The 18,817-nt window shown below is 44.1% G+C and overlaps 1 protein-coding gene across 1 annotated transcript in view; it reads left to right on the top strand.

The window, feature by feature from the left end:
- Window positions 1-11,150: 11,150 nt before the first annotated feature.
- LOC126232154 (tyrosine-protein phosphatase non-receptor type 11-like) overlaps window positions 11,151-18,817 on the top strand; it is a 236,103-nt gene continuing 228,436 nt past the window's right edge. Inside the window, exon 1 of the mRNA XM_049942459.1 lies at window positions 11,151-11,278. The gene's annotated coding sequence lies outside the window, so the exon portion shown is untranslated. The remainder of the gene's footprint in view (window positions 11,279-18,817) is intronic.

Raw genomic sequence — 18,817 nt, 5'->3', positions numbered from 1 at the left:
TCTTGTACATATTGCATATTACCCGTATTTACCTAAGGCTTATTCTCTTTTTTTTCTCACAATTTCGAACGTCTTGACCCATTGTACATGGTCGAACGCTTTTGCAGGTCAACAAATCCAATGAACATGCCTCGATTTTTCTTTAGTCTTGCTTCCATTATCAGCCACAACGTCAGAATTGCCTCTCTCGTACCTTTACTTTTCCTAAAGCCAAACTGATCATCTAACGCATCCTCAGATTTCTTTTCCATTCTTCGGTATATTATTCTTGTCAGCAACTTGGATGCATGAGCTGTTAAGCTGATTGTGCGGCATTTCGCGTACTAGTCGGCTCTTGCACTCTTCGGAATTAAGTGGCTGATGTTTTTCCGAAACTTTGATGGTATGTCGCCAGTCTCATGCATACAACACATCGACTTGAATAATCCTGTTGTTACGATTTCTGCCAATGATTTTAGGAATTCGGATGGATTTTTTTCTTTTCATTCTGCCTTATTTGACCTTAAGTCTTCCGAAACTCCTTTAAATTCCGGTTATGTTACTGGATCCCCCATGTCTTTTACATGGACTCCTGTTTCTTCTTCTGTCTCGTTGTTAGACAAGTCTCCCACCACATAGAGCCCTTCAATATACTCCTTCCACGTATCCGCTCTCTGCTCTGCTTTTAAAGTGGAATTCCCATTGCGCTCTTAATGTTGCCGCACATGGTTTTAATCACACCTGAGATTGCTTTCACCTTCCTATAAACTGAATCAGTGCTTCCGAGGATCATTTCCTTCTAGATTTCTTCACACTTTCCGTGCAGCCTTAGCTTCCATGCACTTCCTGTTTATTTGGTTTCTAAATGACTTGTATCTCTGTATTCCTGATTTCACGTTTTTGTACTTCCTTGTTTCGTCGATCAGCTCAAGTATTTCATCCGTTGCCCACGGTTTCCCCGGAGTTCTCTTCCTTGTACCTACGGTTTTGTTTCCCACGTTTGTAATGGTCCTTCTTCGAAATTCAGTTTTCTTGAACTCAACTGCCTATTGAACCATTCATTGTCGCAGTACCCAAATCCTCAGAGAACTTAAGCGTCTCTCCTTATGCCTTATATTTGCATATTCCAGTTCTTTGCGCAATGGTTCTTGCTGACTAGTCTCTTAAAGTTCAGCCTTTTCTTCATCACAACTAAATTGTGGTCCTGAGTACGCCTGACAATCCAATGTGTGATTTCGGAATCTCTGTCTGACCATGATGTAATCTAACTGAAACCTTTCGGTTTCTCCCGGCCTGTTCCAAGTATATCCCCCCCCCCCTCCCCCCTCTTGTGATTCTTGAACAGAGTATTCGCTAATACTAGCTGAAGCTTATTGCAGAACTTTCAGCAAGCTCATGTTGTCCCGTTACCCTTCCTTTCCCTACAACCGCATTCCAATCCACGACGACTATCAGATTTTCATCTCCCTTTACGTACCGAATTACCGTTCAATATGCTCATGTACTATATCTTCATTTTCGACTCGCGACGTCGGCCTGTATACCTTAACTATTCTTGTAGGTGTTGGTTTGCTTTCGAATCAGATGAGAACAACCCTATCACTGAACTGTTCACAGTTACTCACTCTGTCCTATTTTCCCACTCACAACGAATCCTACTCCTGCTATACCGTGTTCTGCTGCTGTTGTTTTTGTCCTGTACTCAACTGTCCAGAATTTTTTTTATTCTTTTCATATCGTTTAACGGACCCCCACTAATCTAGGTTGAGCCTTTGCATTTCCATTTTCAGTTTTCTAGCTTCCCTACCACGCTCAGACTTCTGACGTCCCACGCTCCGGTCCGTAGAACATTAATTATCCTTTCGTTGGTTATTCCATCTCTTTCTCATGGTCAGCTAACCCTGGGCAGTGGCTCCTATTTTTTTTATTACGACTGTTAATGCTACGACGGTAATAATGTATGCTGGAACATCATCTGTTTCATTTTCCATATGTTTTGCATTACCTAGATAAAGGAGTATTTCTTCAGGCAACTATAAATCGAGCAGGTTTCGCGAATCATTTTCGATTGTGGTTGTGAAGATACAACAGCTCTGAATTTGAGATCCTCGTAACTTTTACCAGTGGCAGAAACTGAAATGTTTGCTAACAGCCTCTCCTCACAGAATACAGCCAAATGTAATGACTTCATTAGAAATGATTTCATGATGTTCAGCAGCTCCGAAAAGCATGTTGCGTCCATTCTGTGATAATTAATAATTAATAGTCTTCTCGCACGTCGTTATGTAAACAGATCGCGGGTGAATTTCTTTCTTTGCATAAGCGCACATCTTTCTCTGAGTTTTATTTTATTATTTGTTTTTTATTGTTTATTTTTTAAAGCCTTGTTAGCTCAGAAACAGACATGGCAGATTCTAGGAATGCTTTCTGTGTAAAAAAAAGAAACTAACCTCAGCGAATTTACTGTAAACAGTTTGCAACCTGCGATGTGAACAGGACGGCGCTGCAATCGGTGAGTGCAGTTGTTCAGGACGTGTCGAGGCTGCCACAGAACTGGCTGGCTGGCTGGTCGGCCGATACATTTGTACGTGTGTAGAGCCCTTTAGTCGAAGCTCCTGAACTGTGGTGGTTGTTCCCAGCAGTCCGCAGAAGTGGCCGCGAATAATTTGGTTGGTTGGTCAGACAATACATTGGTACAGGTGTAGAGGCCTTTATTCGGAGCTCTTGGGCGGACCATTTTGTAGTACGAGGAGTAGCTTACACTTGGTTCGCCTCTTACTTTAAGAACAGAAAGCAGAAGGCAATTCTCCGCAATATTGAGAGTGGTAGTGATGTTCAGTCCCAATGGGGCACTGTTAACTGGGGCGTCCCCCAAGGGTCGGTGGTGGGGCCACTGCTGTTTCTTATTTATATAAATGATATGCCTTCTAGTATTACAGGTGATTCAAAAATATTTCTGTTTGCTGATTACACCAGCTTGGTAGCGAAGGATCTTGTGTGTAACACTGAAACATTATCAAATAATATAGTTCATGAAATAAGTTCGTGGCTTGTGGAAAATAATTTGATGCTAAATCACAGTAAGACTCAGTTTTTACAGTTTCCAACTCCCCATGAACCGTGGACCTTGCCGTTGGTGGGGAGGCTTGCGTGCCTCAGCGATACAGATGGCCGTACCGTAGGTGCAACCACAACGGAGGGGTATCTGCTGAGAGGCCAGACAAACGTGTGGTTCCTGAAGAGGGGCAGCAGCCTTTTCAGTAGTTGCAGGGGCAACAGTCTGGATGATTGACTGATCTGGCCTTGTAACAATAACCAAAACGGCCTTGCTGTGCTGGTACTGCGAACGGCTGAAAGCAAGGGGAAACTACAGCCGTAATTTTTCCCGAGGACATGGAGCTTTACTGTATGGTTAAATGATGATGGCGTCCTCTTGGGTAAAATATTCCGGAGGTAAAATAGTCCCCCATTCGGATCTCCGGGCGGGGACTACTCAAGAGGACGTTGTTATCAGGAGAAAGAAAACTGGCATTCTACGGATCGCAGTGTGGAATGTCAGATCCCTTAATCGGGCAGGTAGGTTAGAAAATTTGAAAAGGGAAATGGATAGGTTAAAGTTAGATATAGTGGGAATTAGTGAAGTTCTGAGGCAGGAGGAACAAGACTTCTGGTCAGGTGAATACAGGGTTATAAATACAAAATCAAATAGGGGTAATGCAGGAGTAGATTTAATAATGAATATAAAAAATAGGACCGCGGGTGAGCTACTACAAACAGCATAGTGAACGCATTACTGTGGCCAAGATAGACACGAAGCCCATGCCCACTACAGTGGTACAAGTTTATATGCCAACTAGCTCTGCAGATGATGAAGAAATTGATGAAATGTATGACGAGACAAAATAAATTATTCAGGTACTGAAGGGAGACGAAAATTTAATAGTCATGGGTGACTGGAATTCGAGTGTAGGAAAAGGGAGAGAAGGAAACATAGTAGGTGAATATGGATTGGGGGGAAGAAATGAAAGAGGAAGCCGCCTGGTAGAATTCCCCACAGAGCATAACTTAATCAAAGCTAACACTTGGTTCAACAATCATAAAAGAAGGCTCTATACATGGAAGAATCCTGGAGATACTAGAAGGTTTCAGATAGATTATATAATGGTAAGAGAGAGAATTAGGAACCAGGTTTTAAATTGTAAGACATTTCCAGGGGCAGATGTGGACTCTGATCACAATCTAATGGTTATGAACTGTAGATTAAAACTGAAGAAACTGCAATAAGGTGGGAATTTAAGGAGATGGGACCTGGATAAACTGACGAAACGAGAGGTTGCACAGAGTTCGAGGGAGAGCATAAGGGAACAATTGACAAGAACGGGGGAAGGAAATACAGTAGAAGAAGAATGGGTAGCTCTGAGGGATGAAGTAGTGAAGCCAGCAGGAGATCAAGTAGGTAAAAAGACGAGGGCTAGTAGAAATCCTTGGATAACAGAAGAAATATTGAATTTAATTGATGAAAGGAGAAATTATAAAAATGCAGTAAATGAAGCAGGCAAAAAGGAATACAAACGTCTCAGAAATGAGATCGACAGGAAGTGCAAAATGGTTAAGCAGGGATGGCTAGAGGAGAAATGTAAGGATGTAGAGGCTTATCTCACTAGGGGTAAGATAGATACTGCCTACAGGAAAATTAAAGAAACCTTTGGAGATAAGAGAACCACTTGTATGAACATCAAGAGCTCAGATGGAAACCCAGTTCTAAGCAAAGAAGGGAAGGCAGAAAGGTGGAAGGAGTATATAGAGGGTTTATACAAGGGCGATGTACTTGAGGACAATCTTATGGAAATGGAAGAGGATGTAGATGAAGATGAAATGGGAGATAAGATACTGCGTGAAGAGTTTGACAGAGCACTGAAAGACCCGAGTCGAAACAAGGCCCCGGGAGTAGACAACATTCCATTAGAACTACTGATGGCCTTGGGAGAGCCAGCCCTGACAAAACTCTACCATCTGGTGAGCAAGATGTATGAAACAGGCGAAATACCCTCAGACTTCAAGAAGAATATAATAATTCCAATCCCAAAGAAAGCAGGTGTTGACAGATGTGAATATTTCCGAACTATCAGTTTAATAAGTCACAGCTGCAAAATACTAAGGCGAATTCTTTACAGACGAATGGAAAAACTAGTAGAAGCCGACCTCGGGGAAGATCAGTTTGGATTCCGTAGAAATGTTGGAACACGTGAGGCAATACTGACCTTACGACTTATCTTACAAGGGAACCTCCCCATCGCACCCCCCTCAGATTTAGTTATAAGTTGGCACAGTGGATAGGCCTTGATAAACTGAACACAGATCAATTGAGAAAACAGGAAGAAGTTGTGTGGAACTGCGAAAAAAATAAGCAAAATATACAAACTGAGTAGACCATAGGCCACATATGTAACAACATGGACGATCTGAGCTCAGGAGCGCCGTGGTCCCGTGGTAGCGTGAGCAGCTGCAGAACGAGAGGTTCTTGGTTCAAGTCTTCCCTCAAGTGAAAATTTTACTGTTTCTTTTTTGCGTAGTTATTATCTGTCCGTTCGTTCATTGAAGTCTCTGTTCACTATAAAAAGTCTAGTGTCTGTGATTTGCGACCGCATCGCAAAACCGTGCGATTAGTCGACGAAAGGATGTGCCTCTCCAATGAGAACCGAAAACATTTGATCGCAAGGTCATAGGTCAACCGATTCCTCCACAGGAAAACACATCTGATATATTCTATACGACACTGGTGACAGGAATATGTTGTCGACCCACCTAACTTGTACACTTGGCGAATGGGTAAAAACATTTTTCTACCTTGCCCGATTTATGTTTTCTTGTGGATGTGATAATCACTCCCAAAAAAGTGATGAAAACATAAGAGTTGGTCACATAAACTGAAAATAATAAATTAAAATTTTCACTCGATGGAAGATTAGAACCAAGGACCTTTCGTTCCGCAGCTGCTCACTTTACCACCAGACCACGGCGCTCCTGCGTTCCCAGTGTCCTTGATGTTGCATATCTTCCCATGAACTACTCAGTTTGTATATTTTTCTTATTTTTTCACAGTTCCACACAACTTCTTCCTGTTTTCTCAATTGATCTGTGTTCAGTTTATCAAGGCCTATCCACTGTGCCAACTTATAACTAAATCTGAGGGGGGTGCGATGGGGAGGTTCCCTTGTTAGAAAATTAAGGAAAGGCAAACCAACGTTTCTAGCATTTGTAGACTTAGAGAAAGCTTTTGACAATGTTCACTGGAATACTCTCTTTCAAATTATGAAGGTGGCAGGAGTAAAATACAGGGAGCGAAAGGCTATTTACAATTTGTACAGAAACCAGATGGCAGTTATAAGAGTCGAGGGGCATGAAAGGGAAGCAGTTGTTGGGAAGGGAGTAAGACAGGATTGTAGCCTCTCCCCGATGTTATTCAATCTGTATATTGAGCAAGCAGTAAAGGAAACAAAAGAAAAATTCGGAGTAGGTATTAAAATCCATGGAGAAGAAATAAAAACTTTGAGGTTCGCCGATGACATTGTAATTCTGTCAGAGACAGCAAAGGACTCGGAAGGGCAGTGTCTTGAAAGGAGGGTATAAGATGAACATCAACAAAAGCAAAACGAGGATAATGGAATGTAGTCAAATGAAAGCGGGTGATGCTGAGGGAATTAGATTAGGAAATGAGACACTTGAAGTAATAAAAGTTTTGCTATTTGGGGAGCAAAATAACTGATGATGGTCGAAGTAGAGAAGATATAAAATGTAGACTGGCAATGGCAAGGAAAGCGTTTCTGAAGAACAGAAATTCGTTAACACCGAGTATAGATTTAAGTGTCAGGAAGACGTTTCTGAAAGTATTTGTGTGGAGTGTAGCCATGTATGGCAGTGAAACGTGGACGATAAACAGTTTGGACAAGAAGAGAATAGAAGCTTTCGAAATGTGGTGCTACAGAAGAATGCTGAAGATTAGATGGGTAGATCACATAACTAATGAGGAGATATTGAATAGAATTTGGGAGAAGAGAAGTTTGTGGCCCAACTTGACAAGAAGAAGGGAACGGTTGGTAGGACATGCTCTGAGGCATCGAGGGATCACCAATTTAGTATTGGAGGGCAGCGTGGAGGATAAAAATCGTAGAGGGAGACCAAGCAGATTCAGAAGGATCTAGGCTGCAGTAGGTACTGGGAGATGAAGAAGCTTGCACAGGATAGAGTAGCATGGAGAGCTGCATGAAACCAGTCTCAGGACTGAAGACAACAACAACAACAACACACATTTTAACAAGAACCGATATTTTTATCAGACAGAATGGGCATATTATAACCGAGACGGAACAGTTCAAGTTCCCAGGCGTTCGGATAGATAGTAAGCTGTCGTGGAAAGCCCGTGTTCAGGATCTTGTTCAGAGACTAAATGCTGCTTTATTTACCATTAGAACAGTATCTGAAATAAGTGACGGCTCAACACAAAAAGTAGTCTACTTCGCATATTTTCATACGCTTAGGTCGTATGGTATTGTTTTTTGGGGTAATTCTTCTGATTCCAAAAGGGTATTTTTGGCTCAAAAACGGGCTGATCGAGCTATGTGTGGTGTAAGTTCGAGAACCTCTTGTCGACCCCTATTCAGTAGTCTGGGAATTCTGACATTGCCCTCACAGTATATATCTTCTTTAATGTCGTTTGTTGTTAGCAATATTAGATTATTCCCAAGAGATAGCAGCTTTCACTCAGTTAATACAAGGCAGAAATCAAATCTGCATGTGGAATGCACTTCCTTGACTCTTGTGCAGAAGGGAGTGCAGTATTCTGCTGCATCCGTTTTCAATAAGCTACCGCAAGAACTCAAAAATCTTAGCAGTAGCCCAAACGCTTTTAAGTCTAAACTAAAGAGTTTCCTCACGGCTCACTCCTTCTATTCTGTCGAGGAGCTCCTGGAAGAGCTGAAAAATTAAGCAAATTCCAGTGGTACATTGTTGATTTTCTTTATTTAAGCTTACGAATTGTCGCCTGAATATGTTTCTTCTATTTCATTTTATCTGTTTCTAGTATCGTGTTATAACTCCATGTATTGACTCGTTCCATCACCATGGAGACTTCTCCTTAATTTGGTCCCACGGAACAACAAATACATAAATAAATAAATAAATAAAATACCCCTTTCTGCATTACTGCAGATGAAGTGTCGCTGAGCACATTTGCTGTGTGCATGCAGTACACGTGAGGCGCCCATTTGTTTCTGCTGCACTGTGTGGAACACGAAGGTTCTGTTACAGTCCACTAGCCTGCTGTCTTCAGTTTGATGTCCCCAGCGCAGAAAACAGCACGCAGGTCGTAGGTTCTGTGTCTTGAGGCTGGAACTGACTTTTCGCGAGGTTCTGTTCTGAAGTAATTATCACTTCTTAGGAATGTCACTCGCGTGTTTTAATATAGCCACACGAGAAGACCACACGATCTTAACACAACACCTTCTGATACAGCAAAGTACACGATCGAAAAAGTACACGATCGAACGCAATGTTTACGGAACACTATTTGTGGCACGTCTCTGCGCCTCATGACTAGCGGAGTGAATCTTGTAACACTGAATGCTGGCCAACACATCCTACGACAGACAACATGTCTGTTCCTCTTGACTGCCTTATCCAGAGTGAGGAACAGCCAGAAACACTTCGCGCGCCATACCACTAAAGGCGTGACCCGAACGCTTCGGAAGTGCTTCGTCTGCAATTTCGTCAGTCTTTCGTTTTTGATTTAAATTGTTTTTAACAATTCTAAACTTACTGACTGATAGTCAGCTGTTGAGAGATATTTATATTAAAAAGCGAAGTCATTCCAATGAGTAGTTTAACGAATAATAATAATAATAATGATAATATACAAAGTAGATCTTAAATTGATACAGTTCCTAACCATAGTAATGAAAAATTGGAAAGCCAGACTTAATATCCAAACAAAGTCAAATAATATCACATCACAGCTAATACAGATTAAGCGTGGAATATACCAAGGAGACTCGTTAAGTGCCTTCTGGTTCTGCCTTGCTCTGAACCCACTATCCAACATGCTAAATAATACAAATTATGGATACAATATTACTGGAACATACCATCACAAAATCACACATCTGCTATACATGGATGATCTAAAACTCCTGGCAGCAACAAATCAACAACTCAGCCAATTACTAAAGATAACAGAAGTATTTACCAGTGATATAAATGTGGCTTTTGGAACAGCCAAATCTAAGAAAAATAGCATAGTCAAGGGAAAACACACTAAACAAGAAGATTACATATTGGATAACGACAGGGACTGCATAGAAGCGATGGAAAAAACAGATGCCTATAAATATCTAGGATACAGACAAAAAATAGGAATAGATAATACAAATATTAAAGAATAACTAAAAGAAAAATATAGACGAAGATTAACAAAAATACTGAAAGCAGAATTGACAGCAAGAAACAAGACAAAAGCTATAAATACTTATGCTATACCAATATTGACCTACTCACTTGGAGTAGTGAAATGGAGTAACACAGACCTAGAAGCACTCAATACACGATCACAATGCCACAAATATAGAATACATCACATACATTCAGCAACTGAAAGATTCACATTAAGCAGAAAGGAAGGAGGAAGGGGATTTATCGACATAAAAAACCTACATTATGGACAGGTAGACAATTTAAGAAAATTCTTTCTAGAACGAGCAGAAACTAGCAAAATATACAAAGCAATCACTCATATAAATACATCGGCTACACCACTGCAATTTCATAACCACTTCTACAACCCTTTAGATCACATAACATCAACAGATATGAAGAAAGTAAATTGGAAAAAGAAAACACTACATGGCAAGTACCCGTATCATCTAACACAGCCACACATCGATCGAGACGCATCCAACACGTGGCTAAGAAAAGGCAGTGTATACAGTGAGACGGAATGATTCGTCATTGCAATACAGGATCAAACAATAAACACCAGATATTACAGCAAGCATATTATTAGAGATCCCAATACCACAACAGATAAATGTAGACTTTGCAAACAACAAATAGAAACAGTAGATCACATCACAAGCGGATGTACAATACTAGCAAATACAGAATACCCCAGAAGACATGACAATGTAGCAAAAATAATACATCAACAGCTTGCCTTACAACATAAACTTATAAAACAACACGTTCCCACATACAAGTATGCACCACGAAATGTACTGGAGAATGATGAATACAAATTATACTGGAACAGAACCATTATAACAGATAAAACAACACCACATACCAAACCTGACATCATACTCACCAATAAAAAGAAGAAATTTACACAACTAATCGAAATATCCATACCCAGTACGACAAATGTACAGAAGAAAACAGGAGAAAAAATTCAAAAATTTATCCAACTGGCTGAGGAAGTCAAGGACATGTGGCATCAGGATAAAGTTGACATTATACCAATTATACTATCAACTACAGGAGTCATACCACACAATATCCACCAGTACATCAACGCAATACAGCAACATCCAAACATATATATACAACTACAGAAATCTGTAATTATTGATACATGTTCAATTACCCGAAAGTTCCTAAATGCAATGTAACATATACCGTACAGTTAAAAGGAAGTCACGCTCGATCAAGGTCCGAGTCACTTTCCATTTTTAACCAGACATAACGTCTGAGAAAGGAAAGCAGATAATATTAATAACTACACTTTGACGTTGTAGCGGCCTTGCTGCGAACACAGCAGCCAATCAGAGAGCAGTAGCATTATGCAGGCGGTCTTTCTCACGGGAATGGTACCGGATCTAACTTCTGTCACAGGCACCTCACACCACATTTCGTCATCTATACACTTCTTGCATCTCCACTGCTCTGGGAACAGCTTCTTGGAGCCTAATGTGATGGTTGACTAAGCCAGGAATATTACAGCTCCTTACCTGAGGTGGTGGTGGTTGTTCCCACCAGTCTGCAGAAGAGGCTGCCACAACATTGGTTGGTTGGTTGGTTGGTTGGTTCATTGGTTGGACGATAAGTTGGTACACGTGTGTAGAGTTGCTTAGCAGTGTTGTTTGTTGCAGCAGCCCTCAGGAGAGGCAGCGCAGCCGCAGCCAGTCGGACCGCCGCGGCAGCCCCACCTCGGGCCACCGCCCGCACCACAACCACCAGGACTGGTTGTCCGCCTGGGGTCGCCTCGTCGGAGCCATAACGGGGGGCGGCAGGAAGCTGGGCGTCGGCTCGGGTACGTCTCTCTCTCTCTTTCTGACTGTCTTTGTAGTGTAAAGGCTATGATATTTGTAGGAAAATTAAAAGTGTTGTTTGCAATACTTGTGCACAGTGCTCTCTCTAAGTTTTTGAGCTCTGGTACTTTTCCAACACAACTATGACCGTTTACACCTGTTATACCGTTGGTTCCTGTATCTAAGCTCTTCCTGTGGTTGACGTGCACCCTTTGAGACTGAAACGATTTTTTTCTGACACCCTCTAACCTAAACAACCACCAAGTCCACGCCACACATCCCCTGGTACCTGTGTAGCCACCTCCTGCACGTAGTGGGCACCCGACCTATTCAGCAGAACTCGAAACCCCACCACCCTACGGCGCAGGCATCTGAGCCTCCGATTCAGATGCTGCACTCCGGTCTGTACCGGAGGTCCGCAGTTGGTCGTGTCGACTGTGCCGGAAGTGGTGAGCTCTGCTTCCATCTCACTAGCGAGACTGGCAGCCTTTACGCTTATTTCGTGAGATATTTGGCCCGGTCACTATCAATGGACCAACCTCTATATCTCAGCCCCCCCTCTCTCTGCCCCCCCCCTCTCTCTCTATATCTCTCACTCTTTCTCTCTGTCTCTCTCTATATATATATATCTCTCTATATATGTCTCACTCTCTCTTTCTCTCTCTACATATATACACTCCTGGAAATGGAAAAAAGAACACATTGACACCGGTGTGTCAGACCCACCATACTTGCTCCGGACACTGCGAGAGCGCTGTACAAGCAATGATCACACGCACGGCACAGCGGACACACCAGGAACCGCGGTGTTGGCCGTCGAATGGCGCTAGCTGCGCAGCATTTGTGCACCGCCGCCGTCAGTGTCAGCCAGTTTGCCGTGGCATACGGAGCTCCATCGCAGTCTTTAACACTGGTAGCATGCCGCGACAGCGTGGACGTGAACCGTATGTGCAGTTGACGGACTTTGAGCGAGGGCGTATAGTGGGCATGCGGGAGGCCGGGTGGACGTACCGCCGAATTGCTCAACACGTGGGGCGTGAGGTCTCCACAGTACATCGATGTTGTCGCCAGTGGTCGGCGGAAGGTGCACGTGCCCGTCGACCTGGGACCGGACCGCAGCGACGCACGGATGCACGCCAAGACCGTAGGATCCTACGCAGTGCCGTAGGGGACCGCACCGCCACTTCCCAGCAAATTAGGGACACTGTTGCTCCTGGGGTATCGGCGAGGACCATTCGCAACCGTCTCCAGGAAGTTGGGCTACGGTCCCGCACACCGTTAGGCCGTCTTCCGCTCACGCCCCAACATCGTGCAGCCCGCCTCCAGTGGTGTCGCGACAGGAGTGAATGGAGGGGCGAATGGAGACGTGTCGTCTTCAGCGATGAGAGTCGCTTCTGCCTCGGTGCCAATGATGGTCGTATGCGTGTTTGGCGCCGTGCAGGTGAGCGCCACAATCAGGACTGCATACGACCGAGGCACACAGGGCCAACACCCGGCATCACGGTGTGGGGAGCGATCTCCTACACTGGCCGTACACCACTGGTGATCGTCGAGGGGACACTGAATAGTGCACGGTACATCCAAACCGTCATCGAACCCATCGTTCTACCATTCCTAGACCGGCAAGGGAACTTGCTGTTCCAACAGGACAATGCACGTCCGCATGTATCCCGTGCCACCCAACGTGCTCTAGAAGGTGTAAGTCAACTACCCTGGCCAGCAAGATCTCCGGATCTGTCCCCCATTGAGCATGTTTGGGACTGGATGAAGCGTCGTCTCACGCGGTCTGCACGTCCAGCACGAACGCTGGTCCAACTGAGGCGCCAGGTGGAAATGGCATGGCAAGCCGTTCCACAGGACTACATGCAGCATCTCTACGATCGTCTCCATGGGAGAATAGCAGCCTGCATTGCTGCGAAAGGTGGATATACACTGTACTAGTGCCGACATTGTGCATGCTCTGTTGCCTGTGTCTATGTGCCTGTGGTTCTGTCAGTGTGATCATGTGATGTATCTGACCCCAGGAATGTGTCAATAAAGTTTCCTCTTCCCGGGACAATGAATTCACGGTGTTCTTATTTCAATTTCCAGGAGTGTATCTCTCTCTCTCTCTCTCTCTCTCTCTCTCTCTCTCTCTCTCTCTCTCTATATATATATATATATATATATATATATATATATATATATATCTGTCACTCGCTCACACACACACACACCCAGTAGCCGTGTCACCGTACAGCCAGCCAGACACGCAGCGCCGGCCCGGTGTCTGGTTTACCCTGCCCCTGCCTCTGCCTCTGCGTGTGCACTGGCTGCCCACACCGGCTGACTCAGCGCTCTAATTGCCCTGGCCTCGCCTCGCCTCGCCCCGCCCCGCTGCCAGCGGTCACGAGTTGCGCTGCCTGTCGCTCACCGTCCGCCGCCACTGAGTGTCACCCAGTGTGCAGGTAGTGTAGTCCGGTGTATTGTAGTGTATAGTGTAGTGCAGTGTGCATGTGTGGCCGGCGGCTCCTCACCACACTCTGCCCCGCTGGTTCGTCTCTCTCTCTGTTTGTCTTCTCGTCTGTCTAACTCCGCAGCCTTCTCTCTCGTTACACCGCAGCCGGACTCTCCTGACACACTTTTCGACACTCAGCGGCTGTGACTCCAACTTCCTGCTTACGAATTCTTAGTATTGTCAGTACGCCCGCTCCACTCGCAATGTTGTATTCTCTCGTTTTATTACACCGAGGTGACAAGAGTCGTGGGACACGTTGTAATATCGCGCCGGGGCAGTGCAGCTACTCGCCTCGAATAATGGAGAATTAAAATTAAAAGAAAGCTCAGCGTTGGCCGTAACATTGGTCGTTTATTGATAGCAAAATCGATTTTCAATCACATAGTGAGATAACTTGACACCAGTGTCTGTGAACTTAATTTGTACTCGACACCACTGAAGATGATGACCGTGTGATTGAAACTCGATTTTGCTTCCAATAAACCATCAATATTACGGCCAACGCTGACCTTCCTTTTAATTTTACACACACGGTCGTTGTGCACACAGCACTGCATGGAGTCGCCAATCAATAACAGAGAATTATTGTGAAGGTGGTTCGCTGAACCGTCTGCCAGCCACTTAAATCTGATTTGCGGAGTATCCGTATGGATGTAGATGAAACGCGTTTTTGCTGCGTCATGATCTTCCCACGAAATTTCAATCCCCGACATTCCCCTCCGAATGCGAGAATGTTTGTTGGCGCCCACCTAGATAGGGAGGAATGATCGTCATAATAAAATAAGGCAAATGAGAGCTCGTACACGATGACTGTAGTGGAACATACGCTGTATTCGAACATTATGAAGTACCTCGAAGAAAACGATTTGTTGACTCATAGCACGGATTCAGAAAATATCGTTCTTGTGAAACACAACTACCTCTTTATACTTACGAAGTAATGAGTGCTATCGACAGGGGATGTCAAATTGATTCCATATTTGTAGATTTCCAGAAGGCTTTCGACACCGTTCCTCACAAGCGTCTTCTAACCAAACTGCGTGCCTACGGAGTATCGCCTCAGTTGTACGACTAGATTCATGATTTCCTGTCAGAAAGGTCACAGTTCGTAGTAATAGACGGAAAGTCATCGACTAAAACAGAAGTAATATCCGGCGTTCCCCAAGGGAGTGTTATAGGCCGTCTATTGTTCCTAATCTATATAAACGACATAGGAGAGAATCTAAGTAGCCGTCTTAGATTGTTTGCAGATCATGCTGTCATACACAGTCTTCTAAAGTCATCAGATGACCAAAACGACTTGCGACATGATTCACATAAGATATCTGTATGGTGCGAAAAGTGGCAATTGACACTGAATAAAGAAAAGTGTGAAGTTATTCACACGAGTACTGAGAGAAATCAGCTAAATTCCGGTTAGGCGCTAAGCCACAGAAATCTGAAGGCTCTAAATTCAACTAAATACTTAGTGATTACAATTACAAATAACCTGAACTGGAATCATCACGTAGATAGTATTGCGGGTAGAGCAAACCGTAGACTGCGATTTATTTGGCATAACACTCAGAAGGTGCAACAGGTCTACCAAAGAGACTGCTTACACCACGCTTGTCCGCCCTATTCTGGAGTACTGCTGTGCTGTGTGGGATCCGCAACAGGTGAGGCTGACGGATGACATCGAAAAAGTACAAAGAAGGGCAGCTCGTTTTGTATTAGCGCGAAATAGGGGAGATAGTGCCACAGACATGGTACGTGAATTGGAGTGGCAGTCATTAAAACAAAGGCGTTTTTCGTTGCGAGAGGATCTTCTCATGATATTTTAATTACCAGTTTTCTCTTCAGATTGCGGAAACATTCTGTTGGCACCCACCTACATAGGGAGAAATGATGATCCCGATAAAATAAAGAGAAATCAGGGCTCGCACAGAAAAAATTAACTGCTCGTTTTTCCTGCGCGCCGTTCGAGAGTGGAACGGCAGAGAGACAGCTTGAAGGTGGTTCATTGAACCCCCTGGCAGGCACTTCCTTGTGCATAGGAGAGTAATCACGTAGATGTAGATGTTCGGCGCTGTTACACCCAAGAAAAAAGTGTGCGAGACAGTTGACCGTGAATTGCAGAGTAGTGCTGTAGATGGAGATGCAGATTGTACGCGACGGAGGTCGCCATCTTGGGCAAAAAATGTCTGCACTCAGCTGGAGGAAGTGGAATGAAAGATGGTGAGGCGCGAGGTGGCGAGCTGGCGTCTGAGTACAGAGCAGGTGAGCAGAGAATGTCGGAGCAGTTTCAAGCGCCAAACAGACGATGGGAGCGAGGTGTGAGCCGGCTGTGTCACAAGGATGCAGGGCGGCTCGTTGACGAATAAGATACGGAATGCAACAAGAGTAGCGGTGAGCAGGGGGGGCGAAAGAAGCCACGGGGGATTGGGGAAGATCAAGGAAGCGGAGAGGATTCTGGAACATATTCTCAGTTCGAATATAATGAATTTCCTTGAGACACAGAAGTTGCTGTCCATGCATCAGCACGGCTTTAGAAAGCATCGCTCCTGCGAAACGCGACTCGCCCTTTTTTCACACGATATCTTGCGAACCGTGGATGAAGGGTATCAGACGGACGCCATATTCCTTGACTTCCGGAAAGCGTTTGACTCGGTGCCGCACTGCAGACTCCTAACTAAGGTACGAGCATATGGGATTGGTTCCCAAGTATGTGAGTGGCTCGAAGACTTCTTAAGTAATAGAACTCAGTACGTTGTCCTCGATGGTGAGTGTTCATCGGAGGTGAGGGTATCATCTGGAGTGCCCCAGGGAAGTGTGGTAGGTCCGTTGTTGTTTTCTGACTACATAAATGATCTTTAGGATAGGGTGGATAGCAATGTGCGGCTGTTTGCTGATGATGCTGCGGTGTACGGGAAGGTGTCGTCGTTGAGTGACTGTAGGAGGGTACGAGATGACTTGGACAGGATTTGTGATTTGTGTAAAGAATGGCAGATAACGCTAAATATAGATAAATGTAAATTAATGCAGATGAATAGGAAAAAGAATCCCGTAATGTTTGAATACTCCATTAGTAGTGTAGCGCTTGACACAGTCACGTCGATTAAATATTTGGGCTTAACGTTGCAGAACGATGTGAAGTGGGACAAGCATGTAATGGCAGTTGTGGGGAAGGCGGATAGGCGTCTTTGGTTCATTGGTAGAATTTTGGGAAGATGTGGTTCATCTGTAAAGGAGACCGCTTATAAAACACTAGTACGACCTATTCTCGAGTACTGCTCGAGCATTTGGGATCCCTATCAGGTCGGATTGAGGAGGGGACGTAGAAGCAGTTCAGAGGCGGGCTGCTAGATTTGTTACTGGTAGGTTTGATCATCACGCGAGTGTTACGGAAATGCTTCAGGAACTCGGGTGGGAGTCTCTGGAGGAAAGGAGGCGTTCTTTTCGTGAATCGCTACTGAGGAAATTTAGAGAACCAGCATTTGAGGCTGACTGCAGTACAATTTTACTGCCGCCAACTTACATTTCGCGGAAAGACCACAAAGATAAGAGAGATTAGGGCTCGTACAGAGGCATATAGGCAGTCATTTTTCCCTCGTTCTGTTTGGAGTGCAACAGGGAGAGAAAATGCTAGTTGTGGTACGAGGTACCCTCCGCCACCCACCGAATGGTGGATTGCGGAGTATGTATGTAGATGTCTGAATAACTTCGGTAATTCAAGAGAGAAATGAGCAGCCAACAGTTTTAACGTTTCTTCCAGCGGTACATTTGTAAACAGAGAGACCACACCTAGGCTGATCATGATGTCATTCAGCCCTATCCTTGTCTCCTTTATGATGTCAACAAACATTTTTGAGTTATTGATGTGATGGCTACACTGGCCGACTATAGGTGCTAATAGTTTGGTTAAGTACTATGCCAACCGAAATGTAGGAGGCGCAGTAGCACTGACAACAGACCTCAGAGAGGGACCCCGTCGTTGTGGACCTCGGGTAGACCGTATAACCTGGCTGGCCGTGCAGTTCTTGGTCGTGGATTCTTGACCAGTTCTTCTGGGGGGCCACAGTTCCTCAGCAGCTCCCCCGTCTTCCCGCTAAGTGCTGCTGCGGGATCCCGTCTAAGAATCCTCCAATAATAGGGCCACTTTGTTATGATAAGAAAGATGACGAAGATGGCGGAGGTAGCAATCGAAAGCTCGGGATTTTATCCAAATTTGACGTGGCAAGTAAACCGAGAACTTTTTATGCAACGACTCCGTCGCGAAAGACTTCGTAGTCACAATCGTAATTAATGTTTAAATAAAGCTGCTGGCAAAATAGTAAAGTGCTCATTAAATAAATTCACAAGTATGACATAGAGGTATTCTCGCGGTATTCATTTGGTCAGCAATTGTGTTGAATACGATTTTCTGACGAACATTTACAGAATGAAAAGATCAAGAAACGTAATGAATCAAAAAATAGCTCGGGCAATATCTCTAGTGCATTGCTATAGTAGGAGATATCGTTTGTTGACATCGGATGAAAGATTTAAAGTAGTTAATTCACAGGTTCACAGTGTGAATGTTTATTCGCTCTGAAATATTAACTATGTAGTTATAAACGAGGATAATGCAATGTCGTCGAGTTAACTCGGGTGATGCTGAGGGAATTGGATTAGGAAGTGAGTTTTGGTATTTGGGGAGCAAAATAACTGATGATGGTCGAAGTAGAGAGGATATGAAATGTAGACTGGCAATGGCAAGGAAAGCGTTTCTGAAGAAGAGAAATTTGTTAACATCGAGTATAGATTGAAGTGTCAGGAAGTCGCTTCTGAAAGTATTTGTATGGAGTGTAGCCATGCATGGAAGTGAAACACGGAAGATAAATAGTATACACAACAAGAGAATCAAAAACTTTCGAAATGTGGTGCTACAGAAGATTGGTCAAGATTGGATGGGCAGATCACGTGACTAATAAGGAGGTACTGAATAGAATTGGGGAGAAGAGGAGTTTGTGGCACAACTTGACTAGAAGAAGGGATCGTTTGAGGCGTCAAGGGATCACCAATT

Source organism: Schistocerca nitens, unplaced genomic scaffold (assembly GCF_023898315.1).
Source record: "Schistocerca nitens isolate TAMUIC-IGC-003100 unplaced genomic scaffold, iqSchNite1.1 HiC_scaffold_465, whole genome shotgun sequence".
Taxonomy (NCBI): domain Eukaryota; kingdom Metazoa; phylum Arthropoda; class Insecta; order Orthoptera; family Acrididae; genus Schistocerca; species Schistocerca nitens.
The sequence above is the reverse complement of the archived record's forward strand: the minus strand, read 5'-3'. Positions and strand labels throughout refer to the sequence as shown.